Consider the following 16,945-nt stretch of genomic DNA (forward strand, 5'->3'; position numbering starts at 1 on the left):
CAATGCAACAAGGGCTCTACGTGAAACCTTAGGGAAAATTACACATTCAGATGTATATGTTGTAAGCATTCCACAAAGACACGACTTGATGGAAGCTTCATGCGTAAATAAAGAAATTATTCGAACAAATAGAAAATTTAGAAAGATCTGTAGCAGTTTCGCCAATGTAACATTTATTGATGCAACAAGCTCTCAGAGAGATCATTTTACAAAGCATGGGTTGCACAGAAACAACTTTGGTAAAACAATTCTGTGCAAAGAAATATTAGAAAAAATTGACAAACCACAAGAACAGATACATCCACCCATAACACTGCCAGTGAAGGAAGAAAAGGAAGAGTCACCACTTTGCCCTATAAAGGAAAAATCAGTGTTATTACCAGCAGAAGAACCAGTGTTGTCACCTCCAGAAGAAGAAGTTGTGACACCACCAGCTGAAGAAGAAGCACCACCTTCAGAGACCCTGCAGCCAAGATATGGGAGAGGAGAGAGAAGAAAGAAACAGCTAAAGGACCAGGATTTTGTATACAATGAAGCCAGCAGCAGCCGACCAATTCACAAGAGGCAACCACCTGCGAGAAGTCAGGATTTTTGTTGGCCCCAGATCAGCAACAGCACACCATAACAGACATGGGGATCAACAATCTGACAAGCACACCACTCGTAGGTAATGTAAAAAATATAAACTGTGATTCAAAGTCAAACTGTATCCAGATAAACAAAAAGGGAGATAATATGCTGACATTACTTCAAGTTAATATTTGTTGTATTAGAAATAAGATGTTAGAATTGGAACATTTCTGTAAGATTAAGAATGTTGATGTAATATGTGTATGTGAGCATTGGTTAGTTGCAAATGAGGTAGATATGTTTGTACCTCAAGGATACGTCACTGCAGACATAATGTGCAGAAAGCAGAGGCGAAATGGTGGGGCTGGGATCTTTATCAGAGATAATTTCAACTTTACAAAAATAGATGTATCATCTTACTGTACAGAGTTAGATGCAGAATTTAGTTGTATAAAAATGACTGATGAAAATCTAATAATTGTAAGCCTATACAGATCTCCCAATGGCAACATTGATACATTTTTTGAAAGATTTGAACTACTGGTTAGAAAAATACTAATGCATAAAACAAAGATTGCCATATGTGGTGATCTTAATATAGAAATGGTAAACACAAGTAATGAGCCCTCAAGAACTTTTCTTAATTTATTAAGGTCCCTTAATCTGTACTGTACCATCCAGTGTCCAACACGTAAAATTCATGCATAGACAATATTATTGTGAATTTTCCCCGTGGCAGCTACACTGTTAGCCTTGCAAATGGGTGCTTTGCAGACCACGACCCATTGCTTCTCAATCTCTTTAGTAAGCAACCAAATTCCACTAGTGTGCACAATATGACATGGGTAAGAAGACAAAAAGAAGAATACATTATGTCATTTATTCGTATACTAGAGGATGCAAGTTGGGACTTTGTCTATAAGTGTTCATCTGAGAAGTCTGATGTTGAAACTACCTTTGAAAACTTCCTTAAAAATTATACAGAATTATGGTATTCATGCTCACCACTAATTAAAACCAACTCTTCTGGAACATATAAAAATAAAAAGCTGGAATGGTACACAGACGAACTGGTCCAGATAAGAAAAAACATGCTCGTACTATACACAGCATATAAAAATGCATGTAAACAAAGATCAGAGCAGGAGGGCACCTTTTATGCAGCATACCAAAAATGTAAAAAATTCTACAAACTTAAGCTGATACAGACAAAAAAGGCTGCTTATGAAGGGTACATAGAAGGTGCAACAAACAAGTGCAAGGCAGCATGGCAGATTGTAGCACAAGAAAATCCCACACGTTACACACATGAAACTCAGCTCACTCCAAGGGAACTAAATGACTACTTCATTAGCTCAATTAAAGAAATTGAAAGTAAGATAGAAAAAACAGATACATCTGCAAGCGATTTACTTAATGCCCTTCCACCAGTAGATCATGTCTTTAACTGGTATAGTATCACACCTGCTCAGATTAAAAGAACAGTCACAAAATTTTCAAATTCTAAAAGTATGGACTGCTACTGGCTCTCCAATTACATAGTAAAAAAAACTGTAGACTCGATCGCTAAACCATTGGCATTCATATTTAATAAATGTTTACAGTCAGGAGTGTTTCCCGACTCCCTCAAAATTTCCAAAGTTATTCCAGTGTTTAAAAAGGGTGACAAACATCTTCCTAAAAGTTATCGCCCAATCTCAATTGTGCCAATATTTTCTAAAGTATTTGAGTCACTTATGTACACTCAATTAAGTAGCTATTTTGAGACACACAACCTTTTGAGCAATAGTCAGTTTGGATTCCGACAGGGCAGAAATACCACTGCGGCCATCCTGGAAATTGTTGACCAGACATTAACAGCCTTTGAAGACCGGAATATGGTGTCACTTGTCTTGTGTGATCTGAGCAAAGCTTTTGACTGCATTCCCTTTGGCACCCTGGTTGCAAAACTAGAATTTTATGGTGTATGTAACCCAGCATTAGCAGTAATAGAGTCATATCTTCATAATAGAAGACAGTTTGTCTCAGTTAAAAATAATTACTCCCCTGTAGCAGCAGTTAGTACTGGTGTACCACAGGGCTCGGTTCTGGGACCCTTCTTCTTCATCATAGCCATCAATGACCTACCTCATCACATAAATAGTACTACCATATGCTATGCAGATGACACAACCCTCCTCACCTCACATCAGAACATCTCAGCTTTGGACAATAACACACAGGAATCACTCAAATCAGCCATCCACTGGTTCACATCCAATAAATTACTGTGTAACTCAGAGAAAACACAACAGCTTCTCTTAGGGTTACCCAAAACCATAGAAAACAAAACTGTAAAACTATTAGGAATGCATATTGATTCCAAACTTAACTGGGAAGAACACGTAAATCAGGTTTGCAAAAAACTTTCAAGAGTCTCCTATCTCCTTTGGAAACTTAGGGACATGATTAGCATGAACTTTCTGAGAACAATGTACTGTGGACTCTTCCAGTCACATATTACATATGGCCTTCTCATATGGGGGCACAGCTCTCACAGTAACAAAATTTTGTTGATGCAGAAAAGAATGCTGCGCATAATGTGTAAAGCCGGTCCCACGGAGCACTGTCGTCCTCTCTTTATAAGGCTAAGACTGTTGACCATTGTAAACTTGTATATTTATATCTGTGTGTTACACATTAAAAACAATGGTATGGAAGGTGTTGTCAGGGAAGAAATTCATAACTACAACACTAGAAGGAAGGCAGATTATGATATACCAAGACACAGACTAACAAAAAGTAGTAACTCACACAAAGTGAATACCTTAAAAATATTCAACAAACTACCGCAATCTGCTCGGGACATGCCCACAAAAATTCTTAAACAAAATTTGTACAATTGGTTATCTGACAATCCATTTTATTCTATGCAAGAATATTATGATCTGAGTAGCACAGAGATAAACCTGTAATTGCATAATTAACTTAATTAACTACTATATATACTGTTACAAAATATTTCATATTTAATACCTTTGTATTTCAACTGTGTTAGGTAACTACTTTATTTGCCAGTGTTATGATGTGTTACGTAACTACTGTGTTTGCTACTACAATGTAACTCATTTTTGGTACCTTTGTATGTATCTGAAACAAGAATATGTATTAAGCATTGTAGTCACCTGCTTAAGGTTTATGTTATTTGTAAGTTACTCATATGCTAATTATATCTATGCCTTATATATAGTGTCTGGAATATTAATATTATTTTATGTACTGACGAAGCCTATTTCATCTTGCATGATCAATGGCTAATAAAGAATCTTGAATCTTGAATCTTGTGTGGATGGTTGGTAGTGGCATCAGTGCAGTCGTAACTACAGTTGAATGTGTGGCCCGTGTTTGGCAGCTGGACAGTGACCCTACATACAATGGAGGTCTGCATGGAAGTGTTAGGGCATTGTGTAACTATGGCTGTCAGCATGATGTCCAAAGGCAGCAACAATGTGACACATACTAGTTTCACTTTCCCAGTAGATACCTTTCTGCTTTTGCCATTTTGTAAAATGTCTAACATGCCGTTCCCACATCACAACACTTGACAAAATCTGTGCATGGGAGCTGAAGAAGGGCTCAAACTACATGGTACATAACATGGCATGGGAGGAGTCCACCAATGCCTTGTGTTCAAAAAACAGGTGTTTGCTGTGGCATGCAGCAATTGATCATTGGATATTTGCGGTAAGCTCCCAAATCTGTTGTAAGTCATTCCATGTCAAATGACCCAATAATTATAGGACCCACCATCTGAGAATTTCACAAAACATTGCACATTTGCTTGGACTTATAACATAAGAACTTGTGCAATTTGTTTTTGGTCTCAGACTAAAACTTTCTATGATTAACTCATAGGAAATGAGTTTCTGCATAAAGTCAGATCCAAAAACATTCATAGCAAATATGTGTCACCTACAGGTCTTAGGCATCAGGACAGATGTAGTACATCATCTGGGTTTGATGGAACAGTATTTTTTTTTCACACTTGGAAAAAACTAACATAAAAGAACAAACAAAGGTTCATACACATATTTTAGCTTTTGAAGTAAAATGTACATTGGTAATGAAAATAAAGGTTTTTTTTCATTGGTGATATGTCCTGAAGCAGTCTTCCACACAAAGGCTGGCTCTTCTTCCCAAACAAAAGTACTGTTATTCATGGCATTTCTTTTGTTGTGTGCAAGCACTGCACACCTTTGTAGGCCGCATTTTTCCTTGGTGGTGGCGATTGCCTCTAAATAATGAAATCTGTCACCTGACCTGATTTTTCTCTGGGTGCCTGACATCTTTCCCCAATCCATGCCTAAATAAATTTTTCTCTAGAAGGTAGAGAGATCGTTCTTCAGTTTGATAGTAACTAACGGTTTTGGGTTTTCCCTTTCATTATTACATAATGTTACGCACACATAGGTTTTGTAAGTTGACAACAGTTTTGCAAGTGGGATAAAGTTATAAGAAATTGTGCTTATGAAGCACATCCTTAAATCAAAAAAGCTTCCATCAGGTGTGAAAATACTTCAGATTGATGACCCATCTCAGCCTCCTCCTGTGACTTGCCACAGTAGATTTTTGAGAACCACATCATTAGGTTCACAGAGTTCATAAAGTTTTACACCATACTTGTGTTTCTTGTTCTTGACACACTGCCTGAAAAACAGACAGCCGCATCACAAAACCATTGATTTGTCAATGCAGAGATTCTTGTCTGGAACGTAATTATTGCTCAAGATTCTACTGAACTGGTCCAAAATTGGTCTTATTTTGTAAACTCAGTCATTGGATTGCAATGAGTTGTCTGAGAAGTGTAGATATCTCAGTATCAGCTGAAATCTGTTTCTACTCATATCAGATATCCAGAATGTTATATTGTTAAACGAACTTGGACTCCTGTACTCCCACATTTTTCTGCTTCCTAGCTTGCATACTAATTTGTTTGTTCACATAATGACATTAGGCTCAACTTGGTGATAAGCTGGTTGACACCCTGGTGGTGGAAAGGAGGAGGGGAGGAGAAGTGGTGGCATTAAGTTTCTGATTACCAGACTTTGTGCCAATGTCCTGGTATAAGAACCAAACCTTTGCACAGTTTCTCATGAAGTGAAGGCATGTAACACTGCTGATGGTGATCCATACATTGGCATGGCAGCCTCCTCGGTGCTATTCACTAGGAGTAGGCTATGTGCCAGCACTGTGGGTTTCACCCTCTCCCTTCTCTCATCATCATCATCATCATCATTATCATCATACAACAGAAATGATACACACACACACACACACACACACACACATGTATTATACGTATTATAATGGATCATGTTGCAAATAAATAAAAATAATGACATTAGGAACACTTTAATAACAATAAAAAAAAGGTCAGCAAGCTCATTGACACCAAAATTTTGTAAGTCTAATTTCAAACCCACATCTTCATTGATCACAAACACTAGCGGAGCTTGAGCAATGTCACTCCACTCGTCACTGTTACTAATAATACCTGCTATTGGACCAACCTGCTCATCTTCTTTATACCATTCATTGTTTTCTGCATCTGAATCCTCACTTGAATGCTCACATGAAAATGGTTTGCAGATACTTCCAAGAATTTATCCATGAACTCACCCCATTGTGATTTGTTCATGTTAGCTAGCTGTTCAAGTTCTATTTCACTCAGTTTCCTCTTATTACTTGCCACAATAAACATCAGTGAACTGCCTACAATCAAGACTGAACTACTGACACAGTTACAACAAAGATATGGATCATATTGTCAAACATGCATCAAAATATACAAGCTGGTGACTGATTGTTGATGAGTAAGCTCATAGACAGTGACCGAACTGAGCTTTCTAGTCTGCACGCCAACTACGAGATAACTCGCAGCTTCCATTTTTGGCCAAGAAAAAAATTGTTTTGTTTTGATGATACAGATGAATTACAAGTGAGATGATGAATCAAACTGCATGAACCACTTAACAAGGCTTCTGGGAGCAATTTACTCATTTTTGCTATGGCAATCAACATGTTAAAATGTCACGGGATTTTTACCACAGTAAAGCTCTTCAAAAATTTTTAGTGCTGAGTGAAGACCAACAAGATTTAATATTGCTGTGGTACAATATAAAGCAGTCTGTGTCTGTGTCTGCTTGTGTCTGTGTATGTGCGGTTGGATATGGGTGTGTGTGCGAGTGTATACCTGTCCTTTTTTCCCCCTAAGGTAAGTCTTTCTGCTCCCGGGATTGGAATGACTCCTTACCCTCTCCCTTAAAACCCACATCCTTTCATCTTTCCCTCTCCTTCCCTCTTTCCTGACGAAGCAACCGTGGGTTGCAAAAGCTTGAATTTTGTGTTTATGTCTGTGTTTGTTTGTGTGTCTATCGACCTGCCAGCACTTTCGTTTGGTAAGTCACATCATCTTTGTTTTTAGATATATTTTTCCCATGTGGAATGTTTCCCTCTATTATATCCATATCATTAGTGAATATGTAGTTTGACAGACCAGGAGACTGAAACCAGAATTGCTTTTTTATCAATTACTATACAAAAAGGAGATAAAATGACCACTGATGAACTTGTAAAATTTATCAATGACTTTTACCAAAATGATGGACATACTCGAATGTTACCACAAGTAAAAGATGAAGTTAGCAATCAAAGGAATGTGTATATGCAAAAAAGACTTATCATCTGCAACCTAAGGGGATTATATTCTTGTTTTATATGGGAGAACCCAAACACTGACGTTTTTTTTCCAAGACCAGAGTGGTTTTGTTTTAGCTGATACTCCAGACACTCATTTGGTGTGTGTCTTTGACATCCACCAAAATGTAAAACTGCTTTTGGACGGTGAACACATTGAAGAAGCATAGATTAAATTTCTTTTTTGTAGCTTGGAAAACTATGATTGCATGCTTAATCACTGTCATAATTATCTCAGTGATGGCAAACTGTCAGGATTTTTTAAAGAAAAATTAGTTTACAAAGATGCTGATGATGAAATTGAATACACCCTGTGGATAAACACAGACCATCAGATAGAAATGGTAAAGCAGTCTGCAATTGTTGATGAATACTCTGACTTGTTCGTAATGGAATTACAGGCAATTAAACTGCACTCATTTGTATCTAGGTCTCAGGCAAGATCTTTGGAAAATTTGAAAGAAACCCTAACCCCAGAAAAAGCAGTCCAGTTAATTGGATGAAAACTGCAGTTTTGCAATTCAGAATGGAATCCAGAGTTATCAGTGGATAAGAAGCAGCTGTACAGTCAATCCTGTTTTTGTTTATGTGATAAATAAAGAAAATAGATAGGTAATAGTAAACTGCTGCTTTATAGGAGATGATTTGGAGCATGATGAAGGATTTGTAAATTCTGCTCAGAAAGAAATGGTTAAGTGGTTGGCTGAACACTACACATATGTCAAGAAACTGCATTATTTCACTGATGGATGCACTACTCAATGTAAAAACAGAAAAAAGCTTTAGAAACTTGTGTGCACACAAAAATGATTTTTCTATTGGCACTGAACATTCCTTTCATGGTGCTAGACATGATAAATCTGTGTGCAGTGGATTGGGAGGAGCTGTAAAAGATGTACTGACAAAAGCTAGTCTTCAAGTAGAGGATGACATACAAATAACAACAGCATCTAGTGTCTGCAATTCCTGCAAGGCTAATATTGACAAATGTTTTTCTACTTCTCAGAGAAAATCACTGTATATTTCCTACACTAGAACCACAAGAAGAAATTTCTGACAACCTGCACAATACCTGGTGTTGTGGCGTAGCAAGACAGCCACACCACTCGGAGGTAGCCGAAAGGCACGCTAACTAATGCAGACGGGCGTGAAGTCTGAAACAGGATAACTATTGAATGGTAGCAAGAAAAGTACGTAGTTGCTTTATACTTAACTTTTATTCTCTGATGAATACAGCGTTCTTCTTGAGACATTTATACTATAACTCTCAAAGTAGGTAAGGCTAATGGCGCCTTGCTAGGTCGTAGTCATGTGCTTAGCTGAAGGCTATTCTAACTGTCTCTCGGCAAATGAGAGGAAGGCCTCGTACGTCTAGTCGCTAGCAATGTCGTCCGTACAACTGGGGCGAGTGCTAGTCCGTCTTTCTAGACCTGCCATGTGGTGGCGCTAGGTCTGCAAGTACTGACAGTGGCGACACGCGGGTCCGACATGTACTAATGGACCGCGGCCGATTTAAGCTACCACCTAGCAAGTGTGGTGTCTGGCGGTGACACCACACCTGGCACCAGGAATTTTCACAATTACAAACCCCTTTCGTATAATTCATTATAAATTAGAAGGGCAACTTGTTCTGAAATGCCTGCCTTGATTTTCTCATTCAATGAAAATGCTTTGCAATGGAGGTGCACCCATCCTCAAATCCTTAATAAAACATTTTTGTTGCAGTTGTGTATAATGACAGGTGGTAACTGGCCTTTGTCAAGAATGTATGTGATGAGAAGGAGATGCTGGAGTACTTTTTCTCCACTCACATGGACCAGCAATGTCATTTGTTTGGTCTGAGAAAAATCTTGATTTGTGGCTTCGAAAACACTTTTATGTGGAGTTGGTGTACCTGAATCAAGAAGATTAGAAATAATGTATTACTTAAATGAAAATTATACAAAGTTAACAAAATCCAATTCTTCATAATGGATTAGAAACAGACACAATATTAAAACTTTCAATTGTGTATCCCAAGGATCTTCGCTGCTGAACATTTACATTTTAAACATTTGTCTACCCAAAATGATTGTTATTTAAATATGCTCATTTGATACCCTTAAATATAGTTAATATTAATATTGGTAATGAAAATATTTCAATTAAAATTATAACACATGGTTCTTTGCTTTTATTTTTTTAACACGACACGAGACACATGTACTAAAGCTTATCAGCTTGAATGGCTTTTTAAACAATGATATGAAAATCCCGTGTCAATCACAGCCTATGCCGTTTATTTTTTGTTTGCAATCATGTCATATTTGAGTGTTAATTTAAAAAATTGCCTGATAACAGCTCTTTCTGAAAGTATTTTGCATATTTAAGGAATTATTGTTAGGGCAATAACAATTTAAGTTGATTTTTTATATTCCCAGAAGTTGTGCAGAGTTATTATTTTTTTTCCCCATAAAGATGCACCCTATTTAGGTTTCTGGAAAAGGGCGACAGTGATATGTTCAGAATAAGCTAAGTTCCATTTTTTCTCCAAGTAATGCAATCGAAATGGTCAGTTCCAACCATGTGGTTTTTATGTATGCTTTTTGAAAACTTTACCATTTTTACATAAAAACTATATGAAGTATGTGGAAGAAATAATACACTGGTTATTGCCATGGGAAAAGAAATACATAAAAAAGTTTAATGAAAATCTGAGGCTGTGGATGTCTGTCCTGGATGAACTTACTTAGAATGGCACTTTTTTCCTCACAGTAAAAGTGACACAAATTAATTATTTGTTATTTTCTTTATAGCTTTAGTATCTATAAAATTGTCTCTGTGTTAACTATATGCCATGCTTAACTTCTGAAAAAAATTCCAAATCAAAAGCTTTATAAAGGTCTGAGTTATGAGTATTTCTGTAAATAAGTGCCACATTGAATGGCTATTCTCACAGAGATAAACTAGCAGAACATCACTACATTGAAAATACAATATAGAAACAAGTTTTAGTCTGAGACTAAGGAAAATTGCAGAAGTTCTTATGTTATAGGTAGAAGCAAATGTTTGAAGTTTCATGAAAATCTGAGCCAGCAGGTGACATGAGCTGGGTAATTTGACATGGAATGACCCTCTATCCACAGTGATAGTTCAGCCTGGTCTGGCGGTGGTGCAGGAATGAGGTAGTCTGCCAGAATCCTCGATGGCAACCATTATGTTGCTAGCAAGATGATAATTTGTATTGTGGTGGCATTGGAAGCTGCAGAGTTTAGACAGTTTGATGAAAATATTGGACACAAATTGCTGACCCTGGTTTGTTGTAATGTGTAGAGGACAGCTGAATCGCACTAACCAATTTGTGATCAAAATGTTTGTAATTGTTTTGGTGGATATTTCTGTAGCTGCTATAGCCTCTGGCCATATTGTACACATGTCAACTGCCATCAACAGGTGCCACGTAACCTTCTGCTGTGGCAGAGGACCAGCGAGGTTGATGTGTCTACGGCCACACCTCCATGATGATACACAGAAATGTCAAATATCTCAATCAATATAGCTTCCCACCTTGCTGCACTGGCAACGAAACCAGCTCACATCCGGTATTGATTGCCACATGAAATGGTCAGTTAATTTATTTGTGACATTATGCCCCTGTGTGTGCTGGGCTGCGGACACTGCCAAATGCCACTGTGCGTAACTGCAATGAAAAGTAGTGTTGTGAGACATCGCACTATATTTTGGAACTGTTACCGGTCGACTCATTTTGTTTAGTAAAATTGTTGATCATCACTTGGAACAGCCATGGTGAGCTGGTTGTAGTTCAAAACGATGACTAAACAGCAAATGGGAGATAAGTAGTCAGCAACTATGTGCTTTTAATATGACATATGTCCATGGCAGATTGACTGATAAATTTGATGTCTAAGAATTGTCGAGAGGAACACCTAACACTGGCATTTTGAAACGGTGACATAATCGGTTTGTGGTCTGTGTAGATCATCACTGGCTGGGCTTTGATTTAAGGGCGAAAATGCCTCACACCCTCATAATATCGCGAATAGCTCTCTATTGTGAGCACTCCACTTCATCCACAGCTGTAATTTTTTTACTAAAAAAAAACCCTTGATGGCTGCCAATGACTGCTGACTCTTTGGTGCAGATGGTACAGCATGGGCAAGAGCACTGCCTCCATGAGGCTTACTGCGGATTACAGAAAGCTGTATCCATTTCCTGGGTCCACATGAGTACTGATTTGGTCTTGGTGTTATGAGTGGCAGGTGCATTCGTTAGATGTGCTTGAATTGAAGCTATTGCCACAAGGTGACAGCAACAATAATTCACCATGCCAAGAAAAGTTGGCTTCGACATGTCGCATAAAGTGGATACTTCTTCTGGTATGAGGTTGCTTGTACATCGATTGTCAGAATCGCAACTGTGTCTACTGATTGCAAACACTGCCATCAGCTGAGACCCTATCGCTGAGGAAGGGTACTTCAATTCTGACACTGCTGCATTTGTCTTCATTTAGCACAATTTTTTGGCTATACAGTCATTTCAATTCAGTCTCTTTATCCATTCCCTTGCAATATACCCTGTAGGTATGTAGTCAATTCATAGTCAGGGCTAGTTGCACTAAAATGTCTTATAATTAAGTTTTTACAAACTTGCATATAAATACAGTTATACATCAGTGTATACAAATGATTTTACTTTTTCGTATTCTGAAATCCTTTAATGTTATAAAATCTATGTGTTATTAAAAACTGTTTCAGCTCTAATTTGAATTTATGAATTCTTTAATTTTCTTAATTGAAAAAGAGTTCACAATGTACGTCTTTCTGGTAAAGGGCTTTTATGTGTATGTCTCTGTGAAAGCCATCTCTGGTTCCTGTTTTGTAGTTATGAGCTTGATTGTTCAATGTTGAAAACTCCCAGTGAGTTTCGAGAAAGCACACACATTCATAGGGAGTGTCGTTATTTTAAGTATTTCCCTGCATGGCACTCTAAGAGGAACTCCCTGTCATTATCGTGATAGCCCTTTTTTGAAGTTTGTTTTGCCATTTCTATATTTCCCCAGGCCATCACAAGATATCTGCACAAGCTGTTCATATAGGCACAACAATCATTCAATGCTGCAACAGTTGTGGAGCATTCTTAGCACAACACAGCATTTACTTAGTTTTTTTATTCAAAACTTCAACTTGGTTCTCCCACCTAAAGTGCTCATCCATCCATATGCCTAGAAATTTTGTGTATGGAGCTTGTGTGATAGCGTAGTTCTCTGACTCAGCTGTTACGCTGATTCCAGCTTTACTTCTATTATTACTGAAATTCATCCACACTGTTTTTTTCTTATTTATGACCAATATGTTATCCCTAAACCATTAGTGTGCCTAATTTATTGTTTTGGAGACATTCTGCTGTAGAGTATTGTCACTGCATCCTTTTATAAAAATACTTGTGTCACTGGCAAACATCATGGTACCTGCGGCCATCCAATGGTTTCCCAAATCATTTTTATATACCAGGAATTACAGATCGTGAGGCGCACCACCGCTAATTCTTTTGTACTGAAAGATATTCCTTGCCTTCATGATACATTATTTTATACTCTGTTAACTGTCAAAGAGATTACGACTATAACCATTTGAAGGCCAGTCCCCAGACCCCATAACAACCTAGTTTCATAAGCAGTAGGTCATGAATATTTAGATGAAATAATTTTAATAAATCTAAGAATATTCATTCATATCCAAGACATGGATAATTTTCATGAGCTGAAAGATGTCTGGTTCTGTTCTCCTAACCCCATTTGAACATTAGTTTATATGTTTTATTTTTTATTTATTTATTTCTTACTCCTTTGATCCAAATGTGATAAACTCACAAGGATATAAAGTGTGTCAGTAAACAATCAATACAAAGGCAGTAGTAAAGTAGTCAATCAGTCAAATTAATACTACATGTTTGCTATACACATATATAGTAAGAGTGGCAGATTACACCAAACATATGGTAAGAGTGGCAGATTACACCAAACATTACACATAGAAAGCGAAAACAAATTAAAAACCAGTGAAAATGACTATGAATGTTACATGGCTATGGTACCTACATCATTGCTCAAACTAAAAACTATGGTGTATCACACTCAAAATATCTGGTCCACAGACCTAGGTGGTTTTTTCATTGTGGCTAAAATACTCTTCTGAACTGTAAAATGACCTTTCCAGTAGAAATTGCTTCAGATGCTCCCTAAAGGAGGAATGGTTATCAAATTGCTTTTGCACCAGAGAACTGCACACCCTTTTGCACCATGGTCAGGTTTTTACATTCATTGAGGAAATCATGCTTTCTCCTGGTATCATATCCCTGGTATTCACTATTTCTTTTATGAAACTCAGTATTTTTGCTGATGAACTGCATAAGAGAAAATATGTACTGGGACGTGACAGTAAGAAGTTTTAGTTTCCGGAAAAGGTTCCTATAACTACATCTGGAGTCTACGTCGCTCATTATTCATATAACACGTTTCTGGTCCAAGAGTATTTTCTTCGCTAGTGTTTGATTTCCCCAAAATATAATACCATATGTTAAAAGAGAATGGAAATATCTATAGTATGCTACTTTCATTGTGTGTATGTTTCCGCTTTCGGAGAGAACGCATAGGACAAAAATCGATGAGCTGAGCTCTTCTTTAGATTTATTGTATGATGATCCCAGTTTACTTTGGAGTCAATTAAAACGCCTAAAAATTTGTTGAATCAAGTCTTTCTATTGACTCTGTTCCACATTTCACAGTTAATTTCTCCTCCATTTTAGCAGTTGCAGTGAACTGAATATATTCAGTCTTATTAAAGTTCAACGAGAGTCCATTGAAGCTAAACTATTTCACTAAATCAGCAAGAACATTCTTAACAGATCCTTGAAGATCTTCACAGGTATGACCATCAATCACAATGTTGGTGTCATCTGCAAAAATGGTAAAAAAGCACTGTAACATTGTGGTAGGTCATGAGTCGTCTGTTTCGGTTTCCCGATGTAGTTTTGCTCACTGCTCACTTATAAATATGAGGAATAGTAGTGGACCAAGAATGGATCCTTGGGGCACTCCATATTCAATGGTTCTCCATTCAGATGAAATCACGCCACTATGGATCTAATCGGTAACATCTACTACTACTTTCTGCTTCCTATCTTTGAGGTTTGATTCTAACCACTTATTTGCTAAGCCACTTATTCTTAATAGGTCTGCTTTCTGTAATAGGATTTGGTGATTCACAGTGTCAAGTCACAAAATAATCCAATTGTTACCATTTTGTCATTAATTGATTCCAGAACTTTATTTGTGAAAGGACATAATTGCTTGTTCAGTTGACCGTCCCTTGCGGAATCCAAATTGACTTTTGCTGAGAATGTTATATTTATTTGGATGCTCCAAAATTCTCGAATACATAAGCTTTTCCAGTATCTTAGAAAAGGCCGTTAGAAGGGAAATGGGCCTGTAATTTGTGAATTCGGTTTTGTGACCTTTCTTTTATTCTGGAAATCGGCTAGCGTTTCATACTTTTACTCGTTTAATTACTTAAAAAAGACCTGTCAGTAGTGGCACTGGTCCATAATTAATTACGCCAGATGTATCAGTACCATTCTTTTCCAAAAAAGGCTTTATTGTGGATAGCTTCAGTTTTTATGGAAATACCCCTGTCCTGAAAGAATAGCTGATACTGCAGGTTAGCTGAGAATCTATACTGATGGAACGAACTTTAATTACCCTGTCTGGAATTCTGTCAATACTACAAGAATCGCTGAAACGTTGCAAATTTGAGCGTCATTTTTGTGTCCGAATGGCGTTAACAAGAATTCAAAATGTGTAATCACAGCTGTTTCGGTACATTACGTCAAGGTCACAAATTATACATGCGAAATTAATACCCACAACAGTTAGTAAGTTTTATTTAGAAAATCAACAGGAACACAAGAAGACAAGAATAAACATTGAGTAACGGTGAACAAACAACGCGTTCTGAGCACAAATATCAAACTCCATGGATCGATAACTTATTTCCACACACTTATGCATTACTATATCGTAAATCGCTAAACACTCATACTTAAAGAATATCCTCGCAAGTCGCAACAATATAAACTGACATGCACACTCTTCTCGTGTATATAAAATTATATAATTAATAAATTATATATGTCTTTCTTGTTGTATGTCGACAGGATGTCTGTATATCGATGGTCAGAGTCGCAACTGTGCCTATCGAGTATCGACTACAGACGCTTGTGTATAAACTATAAACTGTGCTGTTGTGATCGGACGGAAAGTTACTGTTGCGAAAGATTGAGTGTTTGATGTTAGCAAGCAGTTACGGATTGGTTAGTTTATTTCTGCTCTAAATATTAGGAAAGTCTAAAATCGTGCAAACCTAAAGTAAAACTAGTGAGATTTCTGCTGTAGTGTCGAAGAAAATGTGTAAGAAACTTTTCAATAGGAACATATATAACCCTCATCGCCTTTGTAAAGCGTGTATTGATTACTATGGCAGTTGCCGTGAGCAGCACACCCTTTTAGCTGAAGGCTTTCTCTACTATACGCCTTTGCAAGTTTTGCGACCTAAGTTGTAGCATTGATTCGAAATTCACAAAATAGAGCATGTGACTCTTGATAAACTATCACCCGCATAGAAAGTCTCGTTATAGAAACTCATCACTATAAATGTAGTAGTAGTAATAGTAGTAGTAGTAGTAGTGCTTGTTTACTTTAATGGGCATAAATGGAATTTTCTGTAACCGAGAACGTATTTTCTAGAGTTTACATTATCCAAACGTGCATAATTTGTATGTGTTGAGCAGGCATTCACTTTTGTTTTCTTTTCCTCCCCAAATCATCTACTCAAGCTGAAACACCTCAAATTACACTGGCCAGTTCACCCCATCAAGATGCATCTGCGAGTTTTGTATATGAAAGAGAGAGTATTGCGGCTTGGAATGCTGCTAACTCAGTCTTCTGCACAGTGAATTCATCACTTGCGGAACAGCCGCCACTACCTACAACAAGAGCCATCATCACTGCTTTGACATGCATCTGTTTTTAGCTCTCTACAATTGGAAGGTCTCTAGTGACAGATGTAGGCTGCTATATTTAATTTAAACCTATCATCAAGCTTTGATTTAACTGGCCGTGATACCTCATGTATCGCTATGTGAGATTCTTGTCGGTAAATATAAGAATAGCCATCTACTTATTAAAGCAGAGACGTGAAACTTGGGCAATTTGAGTGAAGTGCAGCAAACCAGTGGATATCAAACAACCTAGTATAATGCCATCATTTGTTTTTATACCATGTCATTACCAAAGAACGGTACTATTCAGGGCTAAAACTGGTGAAATTGAGGCCTTAAGAGTATCTTTGGGCAACGAATTAGATACTGTCTAATCCAATTTTATATGAATTATGGGTAGGCTATATGAAGATAACAAACATTCTATTTTAGTTTGTTATTCCTCCCCATTCTTAACTGTTGATGTTAAGTTATGTACTGCTTTGTAGAGATCTATGTATGCTGTAGTTTTGTCACCCCATGAATTGAAGCAATAGTGAAGTAGCCAACCAACCATTGTGTGTAGTGAAAATTTAATGTATCAGTC

The 16,945-nt window shown here is 37.3% G+C and overlaps 1 protein-coding gene across 8 annotated transcripts in view; it reads left to right on the top strand.

Annotated features, from left to right (window-relative positions):
* LOC126091885 (F-box only protein 22-like) overlaps positions 1–16,945 on the top strand; it is a 486,064-nt gene that overhangs the window by 303,721 nt on the left and 165,398 nt on the right. Inside the window, exon 1 of one of the 8 annotated variants that reach the window (XM_049907179.1) lies at positions 15,590–15,672. The exons of the other annotated variants lie outside the window; for them this stretch is intronic. The gene's annotated coding sequence lies outside the window, so the exon portion shown is untranslated. Of the gene's footprint in view, positions 1–15,589; positions 15,673–16,945 lie in introns of those variants that run through there. 8 annotated transcript variants of the gene reach the window in all.

Source organism: Schistocerca cancellata, chromosome 7, assembly GCF_023864275.1.
Source record: "Schistocerca cancellata isolate TAMUIC-IGC-003103 chromosome 7, iqSchCanc2.1, whole genome shotgun sequence".
Lineage (NCBI taxonomy): Eukaryota > Metazoa > Arthropoda > Insecta > Orthoptera > Acrididae > Schistocerca > Schistocerca cancellata.